The sequence below is a fragment of the Protopterus annectens genome, chromosome 16.part0 (assembly GCF_019279795.1).
Source record: "Protopterus annectens isolate FY-2018-M chromosome 16.part0, PAN1.0, whole genome shotgun sequence".
Lineage (NCBI taxonomy): Eukaryota > Metazoa > Chordata > Ceratodontiformes > Protopteridae > Protopterus > Protopterus annectens.
In genome coordinates this window covers 78,629,252-78,649,407 of record NC_056750.1, presented here as the reverse complement: position 1 = coordinate 78,649,407, position 20,156 = coordinate 78,629,252, and positions in this window count along the sequence as shown.

Here is a 20,156-nt window from a genome sequence, read left to right as displayed (position 1 = left end):
AATCATCTTTTCTACATCCCCTTTTGTCATCTTATTTATTGAATGGTGAAATTTAATATATCCAGGAGTCTTTGCCTGTATTTCTCTTCAAATAATTCTGGAGCTGCATTTTTTGTATTGATTCGTTTGGCTTTTTCCTTTGCGTATATATGGCACCACATCTCTTTTTCTTTCCCATGTCCATGTTTCTTTTTATACCTTTCAAAAACCTGTGTTTTTTGTTCTTTATATTTTCTCACATCCTCTCTTAATTCTGTTTACCATGCAGCCCAAAGTCTCTTTAGCTAGTTAAAGATTTTCATTGATCTCAAAGTGCTGTGTCTTTTCTCTGTATCATACAGACTACCGTGAGGTCATCTTTACCTAACATACAATGCATCCCTGGACCTTGTTTTGATGAATCTTTGCATATATGCAAAGGTAAACAGCATCAGAACTACTTAATCAAAAGACCTAAATTTCACTTGTGACATAAATAGGACATGTTGAAGAGATAGATATGTTTCTCAGAAAATCCCCGTTCTGTGGAACAAGCAGGAAGCAGACTGCCTCCCTATCATTATTTAAGTGCATTTTGGACCAGTGGATGGGTGATCAGAATTCACCCTTGAACTGATGCATATTTCTCTGATGGACAGAAGCACTCAGTAAATCACCCCTATATATAAATCAATTTAGGTTTCACAACTAGGCTTATAAGGTCCCTAGTGGTCGTTAACCTAGTGTCCAGCTATGAATCTATGAGCCTATGAATCTGCAGGTTAAAATGGCACAGAAACAACATGTGAGTATTAAAATGGCATACAAACAACATGTGACTACAATCCTCAGTCATAATAATAGGCAGTGATACACAAGCAGGATATGGAGCTGCCTATATAAAATATGCTGCAGCTCTTCAGATTTTGATGGCCCAATGCAGTTGGAAAACACATCACATGTTTCTAACACTGTTTTGTATATACTGTGTTAGTAACAGGCTATAACATTTATCTTGTGCATCCACATCAGGTGTGCTGTCACATCCACAGAGTAGTCCAGCTGCTAAAACACAAATATAACATTATGGTAAGACCTATGATTTAATGTGCTTCAGTGAGAAATGGTATATGCTGCTGGCTTTGTGAACACCAGACATACCTCTATGTCTTAGAACACCTGCATCAATACCTCCCACCAGGTATCTGATGGGCCTGACAGGTGGTAAGATGGGAGGCCACAAACATCATTATCTCATCCGTGGGAGGCAAAGGTGGCCCACCTTCAGTGGCATTCCTCACCCTCTTATAGTGGCAGAGTCAGCTGGGTGCACAAAGGATCATATCAGTGCAACATCATCAGCAGGCCTCCTTGTATCTATTGTGACCACCCGCAGCATTTATCATGTGCATCAGAACCGTCCACACTTGATTCCTCCACACAGTATTGCCCACCCAAATGTGACAGTTATGATATTTTACACACCATGCCTACTGAAATGCATTACACAGACAGGGCAGTAAATCACCAGCATATGAAAATGACCTGTTTTAGTCATGACTACACATCATCATGGGAAACAATGTAAATGTTAAACCATCCTGATGTTGTCTGTAACTCACATAATGTGATCACAACTATCACTATACAATTCAGCATCACAGAGTTTCCTTAAATCAGTCACTTTATATACAGCTTAGGGAAAATCCATGTAAGTCATCAGTCTCCACAAACATATGTTAGACATTAGAGGTTATTTTGCAATAACTATGGATATATGTTAATTCTGTCATATCTGTAGTTCACCATGGCTGATTTGCTTGTAGCCATACAACTGAATATGGGAAAATCTCCTTGTTACTGATGGACATGTACCCATATACAAGCATATTGTTGAAGTCTGATACACTCCTTTATGTAACAAACAGATTGTAATGCAGAGAATTTCAAACAACATATGCATGAAAACATGCTTCAGTTGTTTACTCAGCATGATGTGATCATAAGTATGTAATAATAGCATTGCATTTCACCACAGCAATGCAAGCAGGTGACAGCTTACCTTTGGAAGTTAGCTATCAGTCAGCTATATCCCAGAGTGAGTTTAGCTAAGTGCACATGGCTTTTATGCCATACATAATTAATGAGATTCATTAGCATTCCATGTTTTGAAATCCCACTAGTGAATATCTGTGTAAGTTTTCAAACTCGATGCATTAACCGATAGCTCAGCTTAAATGTATAGTGCTCAGCACAATTGCTCCATAGTTATCAATAAATGGGAATATCTGTAACATGTGACTGATGCCCTCCAATAGGTATCAATAAATGGGAATATCTGCAACACGTGGGTGATGCCCTCCAATAGGTATCAATAAATGGGAATATCTGTAACATGTGACTGATGCCCTCCAATAGGTATCAATAAATGGGAATATCTGTAACACGTGGCTGATGCCCTCCAATAGGTATCAATAAATGGGAATATCTGTAACACGTGGCTGATGCCCTTCCAATAGGTATCAATAAATGGGAATATCTGTAACACGTGGCTGATGCCCTCCAATAGATATCAATAAATGGGAATATCTGTAACATGTGACTGATGCCCTCAAATAGGTATCAATAAATTGGAATATCTGTAACACATGACTATTGCCCTCCAGTAGGTATCAATAAATGGGAATATCTGTAACACGTGACTGATGCCCTCCAATAGATATCAATAAATGGGAATATCTGTAACATGTGACTGATGCCTTCCAATAGGTATCAATAAATGGGAATATCTGTAACATCTGGATGATGCCCTCCAATAGATATCAATAAATGGGAATATCTGTAACATGTGACTGATGCCCTCAAATAGGTATCAATAAATTGGAATATCTGTAACACGTGACTATTGCCCTCCAATAGGTATCAATAAATGGGAATATCTGTAACATGTGACTGATGCCTTCCAATAGGTATCAATAAATGGGAATATCTGTAACATGTGACTATTGCCCTCCAATAGGTATCAATAAATGGGAATATCTGTGACACATGGCTGATGCCCTCCAATAGGTGTCAATAAATGGGAATATCTGTAACATGTGACTGATGCCCTCCAATAGGTATCAATAAATGGGAATATCTGTAACATTTGACTGATGCCCTCCAATAGGTATCAATAAATGGGAATATCTGCAACACGTGGGTGATGCCCTCCAATAGGTATCAATAAATGGGAATATCTGTAACATGTGACTGATGCCTTCCAATAGGTATCAATAAATGGGAATATCTGTGACACATGGCTGATGCCCTCCAATAGGTATCAATAAATGGGAATATCTGTAACATTTGACTGATGCCCTCCAATAGGTATCAATAAATGGGAATATCTGTAACATTTGACTGATGCCTTCCAATAGGTATCAATAAATGGGAATATCTGTAACATGTGGCTGATGCCCTCCAATAGCTTGCCACCATTCTATATGCACCACCTTTAAAATGTAATTTTGATAGATATTCTCATCATACCATTGCAATGAACTGTGGTAAAGCATTTTAAAGAAGACTTTGAGAAGCATACTGAGAATGTCGATCAAGAGGAGGCTTTGGAGAGTCCAGGCACCAAACTGGACCGATGAGGAGACGACACAGATGCACACTGTCCATGCTGGACATGAGCAGAGGATGACAGCACACCCCAGGAACTTTGTGATGACCGACATTTGAAACTGGACTGTGAGGGAGCACCACAGAAGAACTGGTGTGCTGGTCCACCACCACTCTGATGACCTACATCTGAGGGTTGCAGAGGATCTTTGCTGGAGAGTTGTAGAGGTCTGATGCCAGCCACCATATGCCTTCAGTAAGTTATATAACTCATACCTTAACAGCTACATTACAATATATGCATGTAAGAAACATACGTGTTTCAGTGAGTCTGTGTTTCAAGACTATTCTATGGGTATCTGTATTAATAATAGTAATTTACATGGAGGAAATTGTGTTGTACTTATTAAAGCTAACTTTCTTGTGAAGAGTCAATTTGAGGTTATCCGTTACTATCTTGGGCCAATGTAAACATTATGCAGTAACATGGATTATAACTGTATATTAATATGAATTTCACACATACTACTATTTCTGCAATTCCATAATATCTGCTTTTAGAACAGATAAGTAGCTGTGATTTCTCCTATTGGTGGGTTCAAATCTCAATGTAGCGATTTTTTGTGCAAACATTGGTAGTGATTCATGTAATATCGCAAATCACATATGGAAGATCTATATATGTGTGGTAACTCATACAGCACAGACTTTTACACATAACAGTGGTGCATTGACACCTACAGTGCTTAGGCCGCAGATGACTAAGCATTTCTCGATTATTTGCAAAAGCTTCTAGAAACATCACATGGTAAACCTCTGTATGAGTGAATGATGAGTAATACATAAATTAGTAAGATCTAAATTATAAAATTCACAACAGCCTTTTCTAATCCATGTCTACTTTCATCTGGTTATCGAATTTAATAACAATGCAAGTCATCATGGCTGAAATGTGTGTGAGTCTTTGTAAACACCAATCAAGTACAGGAAGTGTGGCTTTGCAGTCCTTATACTGTCATATGGCTGCAGAGTTAGCACTGCATGCAAAGATGTGCGTGGGTTTGAACCCCAAAGATGTGCGTGGGTTTGAACCCCAAAGATGTGCGTGGGTTTGAACCCCAAAGATGTGCATGGGTTTGAACCCCAAAGATATGCGTGGGTTTGAACCCCAAAGATGTGCGTGGGTTTGAACCCCAAAGATGTGCATGGGTTTGAACCCCAAAGATGTGCATGGGTTTGAACCCCAAAGATGTGCGTGGGTTTGAACCCCATGCTTGTGCAGTAATTCCATCAATATCTGTTTATTTTGTGTAAGTACATACTAATGTTTGTTTGCAAATTGTGACAGTTAAACTCAGTCTACTGGCACATGATAGTTTTATAACCCAGATAAAGTCACATTCTGTTGTTATTACACAGACTTTTACAAGATTCAACAACGATGGCAGTTACCTCAAATGGTTAAGCAATAGGACAGCATAAATGTTTTTTTCCTATATATGGGTTCAAATCACAGTGTAAGCTATTTTGGATGATATCTTGGCATTTCCTATTGCACATCCTCTATGCCAGATGTATAATTGTTTGCTAACTTATACATCAGAGGTCTTACACATCTAGAATGGCTATGGTGTGTTGACGCCTATAGCGCTTAGGCCGTGAATGACCATGCATTTCTCCGTTATCTTTAAATCTTCTGGAAATGTTATCCTCCTGTTAATAATGATGAATGTGTAAATTCTGGGCAACACAAACATATGATACCTCTACAGTTTAAACCATACAACATGTTATAATCTGTTACTTCTTTCCATTGGCTGCCCTCCTACCTAAATTACATGTGTCATATTGACATCTCAACATAAATGTATGACACACACGTTGAGTATCGAATAGGGGCCATATTTCTAAGAAATTGCTCTCAGAATCTGTGACTGACATTTGACTAAGGCCTTATTGGCAACATGGTTTCATTAGGGGCTATGTTTCCAACAGTCTAGTGTTAGAGTTAGCTAACACTAGACCAAGTGTTTTGTAACCGAGCCCTATGTCAGTGTTACATGCCAGAGTCTTGAGACTTACAGAGATATGTCTGTGTTCTCTGCATGTGTGTATTTTGCATGTGTATAAAAGGCTAATATGTCAGTAAATGTACAAGTAACAAATAATAATAGTAGAATGTCATCTGATAAAATGAGTGCTTTAATCCGGACTTGTTTGGCAGATGACTGCAAGCTCAGGGTTATCACTGATTTCCCAGCAGATTCTAGCATTCTTCACAAAGAATTATCTCTGACTAACAAATCATGCCAAAGCCATGGTCTTAAACTCAGTGCTAAGAAATGCATAATTGTATACTGGGAAATTAACCATTGCAGCTAATTACAGTGTTGATAATACACCCCTAAGAGTTGTCTCACTGGTCAGGGATCTAGGTATGCATGTTGACAGTAGCCTTACCTTTCACCAACCCCTATATCACTAGGTGGGTTGCAAACTGGCTCACAGATAGAACTCACAGTGTGAAAGTAGCTGACTCCAAGTCAGACTGCCGAACAATCATGAGTGGAGTCCCACAGGGTTTGGTCCTGGGTCCTCTCCTGTTTAGTATCTACTTCTCTAAAGTCCAGCCCAACACAAAGGGACTTTGGCTGACAAAATTCACAGACAATTGCAAGTTGGGAGCTATTATTAGCTCCCCAAGTGATGTTGACATCCTACAGAAAGGCCTCACTGAGACCAACGACTGGTGTCAGAACCATGGCCTTAAGCTCAATGCCAAAAAATGTGTCATCATCCCCTTTGGGAAAAGCCCAGTTCCCATGAATTACCACATCGATGGTAGTTCACTGAACACAGAAGGCGTTATAAGAGATCTGGGAACACGGGTTGACAGCAACCTCTCTTTTGACCACCACATTGCCACTGTGGTCAGAAAGTCCTTCTATGTGGCATATCTCATTACTAAGGGATTTTTTGCATCCAGGAAGAAAAAGATAATTGTCTCCTTCAACTCTTCCCCTCATTAGGCCAATCATCGAGTACAATGCCCCATTTGGCATGTACCTCACTAGATGCCTACAACAACTGGAGAGGCTGCAAAAGCACCTCACAAAGAGGATCCTAGGCCTTAAACACTTGTCATATATGGACAGACTCAAAAAACTCCAACTATTCTCTGTCTCATATTGACTTCTTAGAGGCGATCTCTGCTTGACTTACAAAGCCATGTCTGACCCAGCTCTGTTAGAAATGCTACATCTAAAGAAATCCCAATCCCTCCACACCACATTCTCCAGAGACCTCAACCTCATTACTGCAATCAACAGAATGTGCAGGAGGGACAGGTTCATAACCCAGAGACTGCCCATGCTATGGAACAGACTTCTCATACATGTCAAACAGAGCACCTCTCTGGCCCTCTTCAAGAGAAATCTTGATGAGTGCATGTGAAATAGAAAATTCACCCCGGGGATCACTCCAGTGGCTCTGCTCGACAGAGGCACTGGGAACTAAGGTTGGGAAGCACGATGCCAGAGTAATCCTATGGGCTAGACTTGTAAAGGCTCCAGGGTCATTAGCCTAGTACATACCTATGAACCTATGAGCCACCAGATAGCCACAGTGGTGAGGAAATCCTTTTATGTTTTGCAACTTAAAAGTAAGGGCATGGCATCTAGGTCCAAAGAGGTCATTATCCCACTGTACTTTGCCCTTATCCAACCAGTCCTAGAGTACAATTCTCCCTTTGGTACGTACCTGACCAGGCATATGCAGCAACTAGAGCAACCTCAGAGGTCCTTAAAAAAAGAATACAAGGCGTAACAAACCTCCCTTATGCAGAGCACCTTGAAACCCTTTCCCTCTACTCTGTCTCCTATTGATTGCTGAGGGGTAATCTATGCCTGGTTTAGAAGGCATCCACAAACCCCATGTTTATGAATCTCTTGCGTATTTGTAAGTCAAACAGTACCAGAAATACAAGGTCTAGGGACCTAAATTTCATCTGTGACTTAAACAAAATATGATGGAGTGACAGAAATGTGTCCCAGAGACTGCCCTTCATGTAGAATAGGCTTCCCATCCATGTGAAGTTGAGTTTGTCTACTACCCAGTTTAACAAATCCATGAATCCAATGAACTCAAGATGAAACAAACAACTAAAAATAGCTCAGGGCTTTTAAAAACCCATATTTATTAAATAAGTTTAAAATGCAGCTAGCTTAGTATAGCCAAAGATAAGTGTTTTTGTCTCTTAAAATGTTGCGTGGTTGAGACTTCATCAGGTCTGATTTACACCAGGCCTGGCACCCATGTCCCTTATGAACTGAACTGTATGTGACTGTTGGCCCTCAATGTCCTATTTGGATGTAGGACATCATTATTCTTTTGGAAAAACATGGCTAGGCCTAGAAAGGACCATTGGCCATCAGCCTAGCATCAATCTATGAATCTCTGAATCTGCATAACTGTGATGTACATTACACACCAAATTGGTAATTTAGTGTGGCTTGGATAGATGCCTGACACCACATAAGGTGTTAGAGTTGGAATAGGACAGACAATAGTGTAAAATCACATGCATAATAGTTACAACATGTAGATTTTGTAAGATTTGTATAAATTTTATTTATCCATCCATTTTACATTCCTACCTATTATGTCTATGTAGTGTTTTTATTTTTTTGTATTGAAATTTGACAGAGTGTGGGACTTATGCTGGCACACCAATTGGATGATGACATTGCAGCAGACCACTAACAGCTGAGTCAGACTCCAACAGCCAGGATGGTGACTATGATTAAATAATTTGTTTAACTGTTGTAGGCTACACAGTAAAGTGTGATAGCCTTTCCTGATTGTTTGTAGTCAGTTAAAGCTGTTTTAAGTGTATTTTTTACTGTTTTTGCCTTATCTTTTCAAAAAAACAACAAAAAAAAAATCCTGGTTTCCCATCTTTCTAAGATAGTATAGTCCAGTTTTCAGGCTAGTGCTGAATTCAGGGCTGTGTTACAAGTTTCTGAGTTGCCCATACCTTACTTGAATAGAAGGAAGTTTCTCTGTTCACCTGTGAGAGAGGGGAGATTTGAGCAGCTTATCTGTCCCTGGAGGAGTGGTTCCAGCCCAGTAGTTAGTAGTTTATTGGCCATTTTGGGTTAATTTCTATCTCTTTCATTTCCCTGTTATAAAAAACACGTTTGCCTGGTTTTGTGCGCCGGGCAGTTCCGGTTAGCTAGGGATAAATTATTCCCGGCTCCACTAAGTCTCCTCTTCAGTTTTTCCCTTGAAACTAGTCTAACTCTCAACCTAAGCACTCAAAAAGCATCCTACAGCCCAGCACTTGCTCAGACCTAATAGCAAGCACTAATATACCCCGATACTTGATTGCCCAGCAGGGCAAGACTCTTTATTCACTCCTCACTAACCAAGCGACTAAGCAGCTCACCCTACTATTCAGGCATAACCATAGGGCAATTTCAGGTTTACTCTCCAGTCCAGCTGGTGAATCTGGGTATCCTGAGGCAATGTTACAACTACCTCATGTACACAGACAACCCTCTCCTCCAACCACAGCACTAACATATGCGAGAGATGCAATTATACAGCCAAACTGGAGGCTAAGCTGTCACCACCCAAGACTGGAACAGACAGTTAAGAGGAGAAGGTTAACAGGGTCTGTATTAGATAAACGAAAGTTTATCTAACCGAACGTTCGCATGAGCGAAAATCCAGAAACTCGAAACTGCAATTGTGGGGGGCTGCACCCCCCCACATCCCCCACTAAATATATATTCCAACTCCCAAGATCACACTACAGTGAGCAAATATTCCCATCTTCACTGTACCACAATCTCACAATTGCAGTTTTGAGTTCCTCAATTTTCCCTTATGTGAGCATTCAATTAGATAAACTTTTGTTTATCTAATATAGACCCAGTTAATACTTGCACCACACCTCCAGCCACACTTAGACCTACTGAACCAGCACTGGCAAAACAATACACATAAATACACAAAATCATACTCGGGGGCTCTAAATAAAAACCTGCAAAAGCATCAGAGACCTCCAAAGCAGACACCCAAACAACCTGCACCTCCCGTCACAAACCAGACCACACATAAAACACAAAATCAGTGTGCCCCAGAATCATAGCCCTTAAGGTGAAATAACATACTTAACACACTAGTAATAGGTGACTCTATAGTCAGGCACAATGACGTCCCACTCACTAGGCTGGACAAGCAGAAGGTTACTGTTAGCTGCCTGTCAAGAGCCAGAATCCGCCACATAACACAAGCACTCAGGTCACTCCAGAACAAGTACAAATATGACTCTATCATTGTACATGTTGGTGTGAATGACCTGAGATGTACCTCCCTGGACTACATGAAAAGAGACATGGAAGAGCTCTCTGATCATGTAGCTCAGGCTGGTTTGACCTTGACCCTGAGTAGCATCCTGCCCTCACCAATAATGATACTACGGTATAGAGAAAAAAATTATCAATTTCAACAATTGGCTAAGCTTCTGGTGTCATTCAAAGGGGATACAGTGTCTGTGAGTCTTGGACGACATGGTCGATAAGCCATGTTGCTTCACAAGAGATGGCTTGCACCTGTCACCCCTAGGCTTTCGAATATTGGCCAAGGCTCTAGCTGCTCCCATAGTGTCTTTTTAGGCAAGGCTGAAAAGTCAAACCCACCTCCATATACAGCACAATTAACAAAAAATGGAGGGTTATGCTACTCAATGGCAGGAGTTTAAATCTCAAAATGCATGCGCTCAAAGCACTCCTCAGTATGGGTAATGTCGACTTCTGTGCAGTAAATGAAACCTGGTTCTAGGTTCCAGAGAGCACCCCAGCACTACTGGGCTACAACCCATACCACACATTTCGGCCACAGAACATGGACCGAAACACAAAAGGAGGGGGTGTATCCATATGCATCAAGGATACCTACACCTCCAGGTTAGTGGCACAGCATGATACCTCTGAGATCATCCATGTGCAACTAACATCAGGCAAATCTGCAATGCAAATTGTGGCCTGCAACAGATCACCCTCCATGACCCAGGACCACAACTCCACCTTTCTAGAGACACTGGAAACCATGAAGGTCCTACCGAACACCCTGATATTGGGCAATTTCAATTACCCTACTATTAACTGGAAAAACTACCCAAGTACAAACTCCCAGGCCCAGTGCTTCCCTGGAATTCATCAACTCAAATGCCCTTGATCAACTGGTAAACTCCCCTACCAGAGGTGAAAACATATTGGACCTGGTCATCACAAACATGGGCAACAGGTGTTCCACACCGGAGGTCAACCCGTCACTAGTTAGATCAGACCGTTAACTAATCACCCTGGAGGCTAAGCTGTCTCCACCCAAGACTGGAACAGACAGTTAAGAGGAGAAGGTTAACAGGGTCTGTATTAGATAAATGAAAGTTTATCTAACCGAACGCTCACGAGTGAAAATCCAGAAACTCTAAACCACCCCCAACTAAGGAAACCACAGTAAAAAATCTTTTCTAAAGCAAATTTCACCTTACTTAACACAGAGGTGGTAAGTTTCACAGCCCCCACACTAAAGGATAATGCTGCCCAAGATGCAGAAACCTTTACAAATGCACTCTATGAGCACCTACAAGGATGCATGGATCATGCCACCCCTAGCAAAGCCAAGACTCACTCCTCTAAGAGAAGGAAACCAGTCTGGTGGACCTCTGCCATAAACAGGCTATACAATAGAAGGAGGAAACTTGTTCAGAAAAAAAGCAAATCCCATGAAGGAAAGACATCCCTGATCAGTATCATTAAGAAACTAAGGTTCCTCATAAAATCATCCAAGGCTAACTTTGAAAGAAAAATAGCCAAGTATTCAAAAGATAACCACAAAGCCTTCTTTAGCTATGTTAAGAATCTAAGTGGCAACTCACAGATATGTACTGAACTAGTGCAAAATAGAACAAAATATACTGAACCTACTGATATTGCCAACATCCTGGCAGATAGATTCAGTGCAAACTTCACCCCCCTCTCACCCCTAAAAGAGCCCTCAACAATACCGGAAAAGTGTAGTGTCCCGGAAATCACAGATGCACAGGTGAAAATAGCCCTTTTAAAAGCCACAAACACAAGTCAATGGGGCCAGATGGTGTCCCAGGCTGCGTCTTGCACGAACTACAGAATGAACTAACCCCCCACCTAAGCACGCTGTTCAACCTCAGCCTCTGCACAAGCTACATGCCCATAGAATGGCACACAGCAATGGTTATTCCACTCCATAAAGGAGGGGCCACAACTGACCCTGGTAACTATTGCCCCATAGCCTGGTCTGCAAGGCTATGGAGCGCATCATCATGGAATGCATTAAAAAAGACACTGGGAACCTCCAAACACTTGACCAGACCCAGTTTGGCTTTGTTAAGGGCAGATCATGCCTAATAAACCTGGTTGACTTCTTCGACACAGTCACCAAGGCCATAGATGAGGGAAAGGTTGTTCACATAGCCTACCTTGACCTCGCCAAGGCTTTCAACACCATTCCCCACTCGGGTATTACAGAAAAACTCACCAGCCAGAACATAAACCCCTACATCATGAGATGGGTTGCCAACTGGCTTACAGACAGAACTCACACGGTAAGAATAGCGGGCTCCAGGTCCAACTCTATACCAGTCACAAGTGGTGCCTCACAAGGCTCCGTTCTGGGACCCCTACTGTTTGGCATATACTTCTCAGAAGCACAGGCAAATACAGGAGGATTATGGCTAACCAAGTTCACTGATGACTGCAAACTGGGAGCCATAATTGACTCTCCAGCTGACACGGACATCCTGCAAAAGGGCCTTACTGAGACGGGCACCTGGTGTCAAAGTCATGGCCTCATGCTAAACACCAAAAAATGCATAGTCATCCCGTTTGGGAAAAACAAAATACCCACGAATTACCACATAGGTGGCAGCCCCCTTAATACAGAAGAGGTAATAAGAGATCTGGGGACCCAGGTAGATAGTAATCTCTCCTTCGACAATCGTATTGCCAAAGTAGTTAGGAAATCCTTCTATGTGGCCCATCTAATTACTTAAGGGTTCACATCTAGAAATAAAGAGGTTATAGTGCCCCTCTACTCGTCACTCATCAGAACCATCATAGAGTACAATGCCCCATTTGGGGTGTACCTCATAAGACACTTCCAACAGCTGGAGAAACCACAAAAGTACCTCACCAAGAGGATTACTGGCCTCAAACATATGTCCTATGCAGCCTGACTGGAAAAACTCCAGTTGTACTCAGTGGCATATTGCTTACTCAGAGGTGATCTCTACTTGACTTACAAAGCCATGTCCAACTCAGAATTGATGGACATGCTCCACCTAAAGAAATCCAAGTCAGTGCGAGCCATGCGCTCTAGTGAGCTAAACCTTGCCACAGCAATTAATAGAACATGCTGGAGGGATATATTCTTGTCACAGAGACTTCCCATGCTTTAGAATAAAATTCCAAACTACATTAGGTAGCTCACTAACACTCTTCAAGAGAAACCTTGATGAGTGGATGGGTAACAGAAAATACACCCCTGGGATCACTTCATTGGCTCTGCTTGACAGAGGATTAGTTAATTAATCAATGGGGAGTCAAAAGCCAACACACTCTGGCTAGGCTTATAAATGCTCTTGGGCAGATAGCTTTGTACATACCTATGAACCTATGAACCTATGAAGGTGACGACAACAATATTCTGGGACCTCCATGTGCCATTGTTCCTGAGGTTCACAGTAGAAGACATGCACTGCCACACCAGACAGATGATTTTCAGGACCAGATATGGGATGTGTGACAAACAAGGGACCTGATGGGTAACTTCTTTCAGGACATGGCTTGGTCAATGCAAACTCCTTCCAGGAGATTTCTAGAGATATTCTGTGATGTTCAACTCTATCATGGTGGTGGCTCAGTAATGCAGTTACTGTCTGTGTGATCCATTTTTGTAATGCTGCCACCATAATGTTTTCCATAAATATTTACAGCCTAGGTACAATTGTGCAGACTTCCTGTATTGCTGTTATGCTTTTCTGACATACATTGCAATGTACACTGTACATATCAGGTCACATGTGACTTTATCTTGATGGTGCAGTATGACAAACATTACCAAATGACACAAGCGTTACCATTATTTACATGATCATGATGTCATTACGGTATACATTCTCCATATGGGCATGGATACTACTCCTTCAGTCTGTGTGTGTGTGTGTGTGTGTGTGTGTGTGTGTGTGTGTGTGTGTGTGTGTGTGTGTGTGTGTGTGTGTGTGTGTGTGTGAGTGTGTGTGTGTGTGTGTGTGTTATATTCCTGAGCATGCAGTGCAACATAATATTGTTATGTTCGATACTCTCTGGCCCTATATGTGACTGTTGTATTTGGGATAGTTTGAGTGAGACATGATTGTTCTGCTTGATTTATTCCCATATACTTAGGAGGGATGACACCAACTCACATCCTACATTATTCCCATTATTATGACATAACACAATGAGGTCTGTTAAATGTGTTTATTAGCACATCTTATCCATTTGTATACATTGCACCTATTTATGTATTGGTTTTTGCTATGTTTTGTCTGTTCTAGAGCATGACATGTCCTTGATTCTGTAACTTATGTAACATTCTTGGGTCATGCTGTCACAATGACCTCACATGTGCCATGTACCAATGATTACTGTGCCATGTTGTTGCACAGTACTGTAACAGCTACATATGAACATGCATCCTTCACATATTGCATTGACATTCACTGGTCTCTTATTGAATATAAGGAGGTGATGCTTTGTTTAGCGTCATTCATGACTCCTTTTTTTGTCTATATCTTGCTTATGTCAATAGCCAGTCTTTTTGGACATAGCTAAGATTAGGGCATGTATACAAGGGTTAGCATACATGTTTGTATGTACACATTTGTAGTACGTATGCACTGATTTATGTGGCTGTATATGTGTATCGCCGTAATATGATCAATAAACAACTGCGCTTGCAACATGTAACTAGTTACACACACTCTTATTCCAGTTTTTTGTGCTGTAATTATGCACACAGGACTGTCCTTTGATCAGTCCTTCATATGTGGGTCTATATTAGAACACTGAAGTGTCAGGTCTTTGAATGCTCTAATATCGACACCTAGTAACCGAAAGTTGAAAATAGCGAATTTTTAGATAACCGAATTCTTTCCTAGGGAAAGAATTTGGTTATCCGTTATTGTCGCTTCACTATTTTCAGCTTTGTGGTGGAAAGTTATGGTCGGATTCAGGTAAGTGTGTGATTGTGTGGACATGAGGGTTAGGGTGGGATAGGTGAGTTAGGGTTAGGGCGTGGGTCAGGTAAGTGTGCAAATGTTTGGATGTGAGGGTTAGGGTGGGATAGGTGAGTTAGGGTTAGGGCGCAGGTGAGGTGTGTGTGCGATAGTGATGGACCTTAGGGTTAGGGTTTGGGTTAAGGTAAGTGGGTAGATAATGGTGTATGTACAGTTTAGTGTAGGTTTAGATGTAAGATTTAGGTGTATGTGTGTGGATTGCTGTGTGTTTGGTGTGTTTGTGTTGTGTGTATGTGTTTTGAAACAGCAAATTTTTTCCCTAGGAAAGAATTCAATGTTCTAAATTTTCAGTCTTACCGATTTTCGGTTACTAGGTGTCGATATTAGAACATTTGAAGACCTGAAACTTCGATTTTCTAATATAGACCCTCATATTACAGTGATATTTATATAGTAGCAGTGATTTTGCCACCTGTTGTATTATGTTTGCATGGCAGTACATATATATATATATATATATATATATATATACATATATATATATATATATATATATATATATATATATATATATATATATATATATATATATATATATATATATATATATATATATATATATATGAAATGTGATACTCAGACCGACTTTTGTTGTGTACCATGTAATTTGCCATTTAAGTTCTGCACATTACCGTGTTGTTTGTGTCATTTGTACACAGACATGTTTATAGCCATCCCCAATACACTATGCATATGTGTCAGACATTGGCCATTTGCTTCCCTGTACCTTGCAAGGATTTGCAGTGCATCTTGTGTTGTGGACACATGCATGTCACTGTCTCCTTAGTTATGGATGTCTTGCTTTATTCTGTGTGTACTTTCTGTTCCTGGTATTCCCTCAGTGCTGTGGACCTATGTTGTCCATCTCCCATCCCTATTATAGCTTTACCCTATATGTTTCACATATACATGGCATATGTTATGTGTATGTTTACCTACCTGCAACATATCATCTTTGTAATTGTCAAATATGTACTCCAGGAAAACTTGTCCATAAAGTAATATATGCCTGTGCACTGCCTGTCCATAAAGTAATAAATGCATGTGCACTACCTGTATGTAAAGTAGCATATGCATGTGCACTGCCTGTCTGTAAAGTAATATTATTGCTGGAGCCTTCCTGTGTCCTGACAGAGTGCTCTTCAAACTATCTGGAGATATACAGCGCTAAGTATATTTTTCTGGCACTTCAGAGTTGTGTACTTTTAATTGTTGCTTGACTAATTTTATATCATTGCTGGCTGACTTCAGAGTTGTGCGCTGTTATTTTTGCTTCACTGTATAGATGTTCTTCATGTTTCACTGTTGCAGTCATTACATTTGGGTAATCTGCTGGCAGGTTGCCCTCAGTCGGCCTGATTAACAAAGTCTTGGGTCCTGCGTTGGTTGCTGTCCCTTCTTCCATGACATCAGGTCATCAGGGGTATAAAACATGCATCTGATGCCATTACATCAGCCTTTCTTGCCATGCGGTGCCCGAAGCAGAAGCAGTTCGCAAGTGCCGGTCGGCCGACTCCTGAAATTTTCATTTTTGAGTTTTAGAACTGAAGTCTATAACTTAACGCTAAGTACCCCGTTGGGGAAACTTTTTGTTGCCCCTTACCGATGTCAGTAAAAGTTAATAATTGCATTACTTGTGGAAAGCAAATACCTCACAAAGATTTTCATTCATACTATATTCCTTGCCAAGGCCCTGACCACGACATACCTTGCTGTCGGTTTTGTGCTTTATTTAATCAGTGCACTATCTGTCGTCGTTACATTTATGCCCCTAAATATTTCAGTTCTCGGTTTAATTATCCAGAAATGTTGTCAGTTAGCCATCCGACTACAGGGATTCTGAAAAAAATGCAAAGATAAAGACTGAGACAGGCCCCCAAGGTCCAAAACTGTCAACGATGCTTCTCCTAAGCCAGTTGCCAGTTCGCCGATACTCAGTGAGGTGCTTTCGCAGCCCCTGATACCTGCTACTTCTGATTCGCAGGCCTCTACTAACACCCATTCAGAGTCCGGTATGCCATGAGAGGCTTCACCTATGGAACCCATGGATATCTCTACCTGGGATGGGTCCGGAGCCGCTGTGCAGGCACCGGCTGCTGAGGGTGTATTCAGGCCTACAGACTTGCATATTAAATCGACTCCACCTTCATTACTAAGGCCTAAATCTTGATCTATGTCTAAAAAACCGATGCCCAGGCCACATGTTCAGGCCCCTATGCCTAAAAAACAAATGATAAAAATGGCTGAAGATCTAATTACTCTAATCAGGGGTAGTCAACCCCCCCCCCTCTAAGCGGCCTAGGGCTGAGCTTGATTATGAATCTTCTGATCAGGTTTCTGTTCCTTCTGATTCTTCTAATGACCTGTATTTGTCCTTACCTACTTATGAGGATTTTGTTGCAGAGGATTCCATTCCCTCTGCTTCCCCTCCTGAGGATTTTTCTTTTGTGGAAACTTTACATACCTTAAGGGAGCATTTCCACTGGGAAAGTCAGGAATTCTCTGATTCAAAAAAGGAGGCTTAGGGATTTCCTTCTACCTCAGAATAGGCCTTTGGCTATACCTCCGGTACTAGACATTGTTGATGATGTGTTCTCGGAATCAAGCATGGATCCTGATTCCCTGCCTCCGGCTCCTAGTAAACCTGACAGATACTACAGGGTTCCTGAGTCCCACAAGTTCCTTTTCAAAAATCCTATTGCGGATCCAGAAACCATTTCTCAGGGGCCCAAAGGCATTAAGGCTTCTACTGCTAAAAATCCTAAACCCTTCTGATACAGACTCCAGGGTGCTGGATAGATGGGGTAAAAAGGTTTATACTTCTGCAACCTTGGCAATCAGGGCTTTAAACTGCCAATTTCATATGCTAAAATATCAACTGCATATTATTGGACTGTTTAAACAGAAAATTATGTTGTTTCCTGACTGTGGTGAAAATAAAGATTTACAGGATTTATTGCATTCTGCCGACCAATTTGGAAAACATACTTTGCAATGTGGTTTTGATTCTTTAGAGGCCTCCTGCAGGGCTGCTGTTACTGGGTCTGTGCTTAGAAGGAATGCTTGGCTTAAGAAGCAATCTTTGCCTGATTATGTTAAAGTGAAATTGTTGGCTGCTCCTTTAAATCAGGACCGTCTGTTTGGCAATAAGGCTGAAGAAGTTCTAAAAAAGATGGAAGATAAAGCTAAATCTATGCAAGCTGTTAAAGACTTCTTACAAGTGCAACCTCCAAGATTTAGTAGGTACTGGCCTACTAAGAATTGGTCTTTTCCAGCTCTTTCCAAATCCTCTCAAGCCAAACCCAGACACACAAAAAGCACCAGGTTTCATCCCAGGGTACTCTCATAACTAAGCAATGGGGGGCCTCCACTTCCAAATCTGGAAATAACAAGACACCCCCCCCTATGGTAAACAGTCTCAGTGACTTCCTTTTAAAATTGCCAAGCACTTACCTTTTAGCCACCCCTTTGGAGGGGGGGGGGTTGCTCTTCATGCAAAGAACTGGGAACTCATAACCCAGGACAAATGGGTTTTAAATATAGTGTCCCAGGGATACAGATTTCATTTCCACACATTGCCAGCACCAAACGGGTGGCCAGACCTGCACCCAAATCAGTGGGCAGAGGCTCAAAAACAAGTATTTTCCCTCTTAAACATGGGGGCTATTCAACCAGTATCAGAAGAGGAATAGGGACAAGGTTTCTATTCCAGGCTCTTTCTGGTACCCAGAAAAGACAAATCATGGTGTCCAATTCTGGACCTGTCTATTCTAAACACCTTTCTGGACATTTCAAAATTCAAGATGCTGACTCTTCACCAGTTACTTCCTATGCTAGGCAAAGATGCCTGGTTGGCAACTTTAGATTTAAAAGAAGCATACCTGCACATCTCAATCTGGGAATCTTGCAGAAGATACCTATGCTTTAAAGCAGGCTGCTTGATATTATCAGTTCTCTGCACTGACCTTAGGCTTGTCTGCTGCACCCAGGGTATTCACAAAGTGCCTAGCTCCAGTTATTGCATTTTTCAGGCAAAGAAATATTCAAATATGTCCATACCTGGATGATTGTCTAATTCAGGCAGAAAACCAGGGCATACTTCTAAATCATCTGGCATTTGTAAAAAGGGTTCTAACATGTCTAGGGTACACCATAAAAGAAAATAAATCACAAATGGTACCCTCTCAGATTACATTCCTGGGTGCTAGCTTGAATACAACTGCCCAGATGGCTTTCCTCATGCTAGAGAAGCAAATTCATTTGGTAATTTACTTCAAACAAGTGGCCACAAAAACCCTGCTATCTGCAAGACAAATACTGCAAGCCTTGTGGTTCACGGCCTCCTGCATTCTTCTAATTCCATATGCAAAACTGCATATGAGGAAGCTTCAGTGGTACTTAAAAAGTCTATGGAATCAACATTGTCACAGCCTGGAAGCAATGATTCCTATCATACCTTGCCTACACCTGGAATTCCAATGGTGGGCAGAGGCCTGCCACCAAAACAAGGGACTGCCATTCACACTACCCCTTGCCGTCCAAACCCTAACTAAAGATGGATCAGACTATGCATGGGAGGCTCACCTGTCAGGGAAGTGCATTCAGGGCAAATGGAACCCAAATCAAATGCACCTACATATCAATCAAAAAGAAATGTTCAGGGCAAATGGAACCCAAATCAAATCCACCTACATATCAATCAAAAAGAAATGTTAGCTGTACAGAATGCTCTGACAACCCTCAAGGACTACATTCTTCCAGGACAACTAATTGTAAAGATGGACAACACCATGGTTATGTGGTACATAAACAAGCAGTGGGGTACATATTCTTACCCCCTCTGCAGACTAGCCATGGCATTGTGGAACACAGCCTTGAGCTATCAAGTGCACCTACAAGCTCAATTCCTGCCAGGAAATTGAATACACTGGCAGACGGACTAAGCAGAAATCTCATGGACCCACACGAGTGGAAACTGGAACCACGGATTTTCAACATGTTGACAAGCAAATGGGGGAGCCCTTTCATAGGTCTATTTGCCTCCCCTTGGAACTACTAGTTGGACAAGTTTTACACAAGGACTCCCCACAAAGAAGCCTGGAAAGTGGATGCTCTGTCTTTCAGCTGGAAAAGCCTATCAGTCTATGCCTTTCCTCCTCTGCCTCTGCTCTCCAAAGTTCTGCTA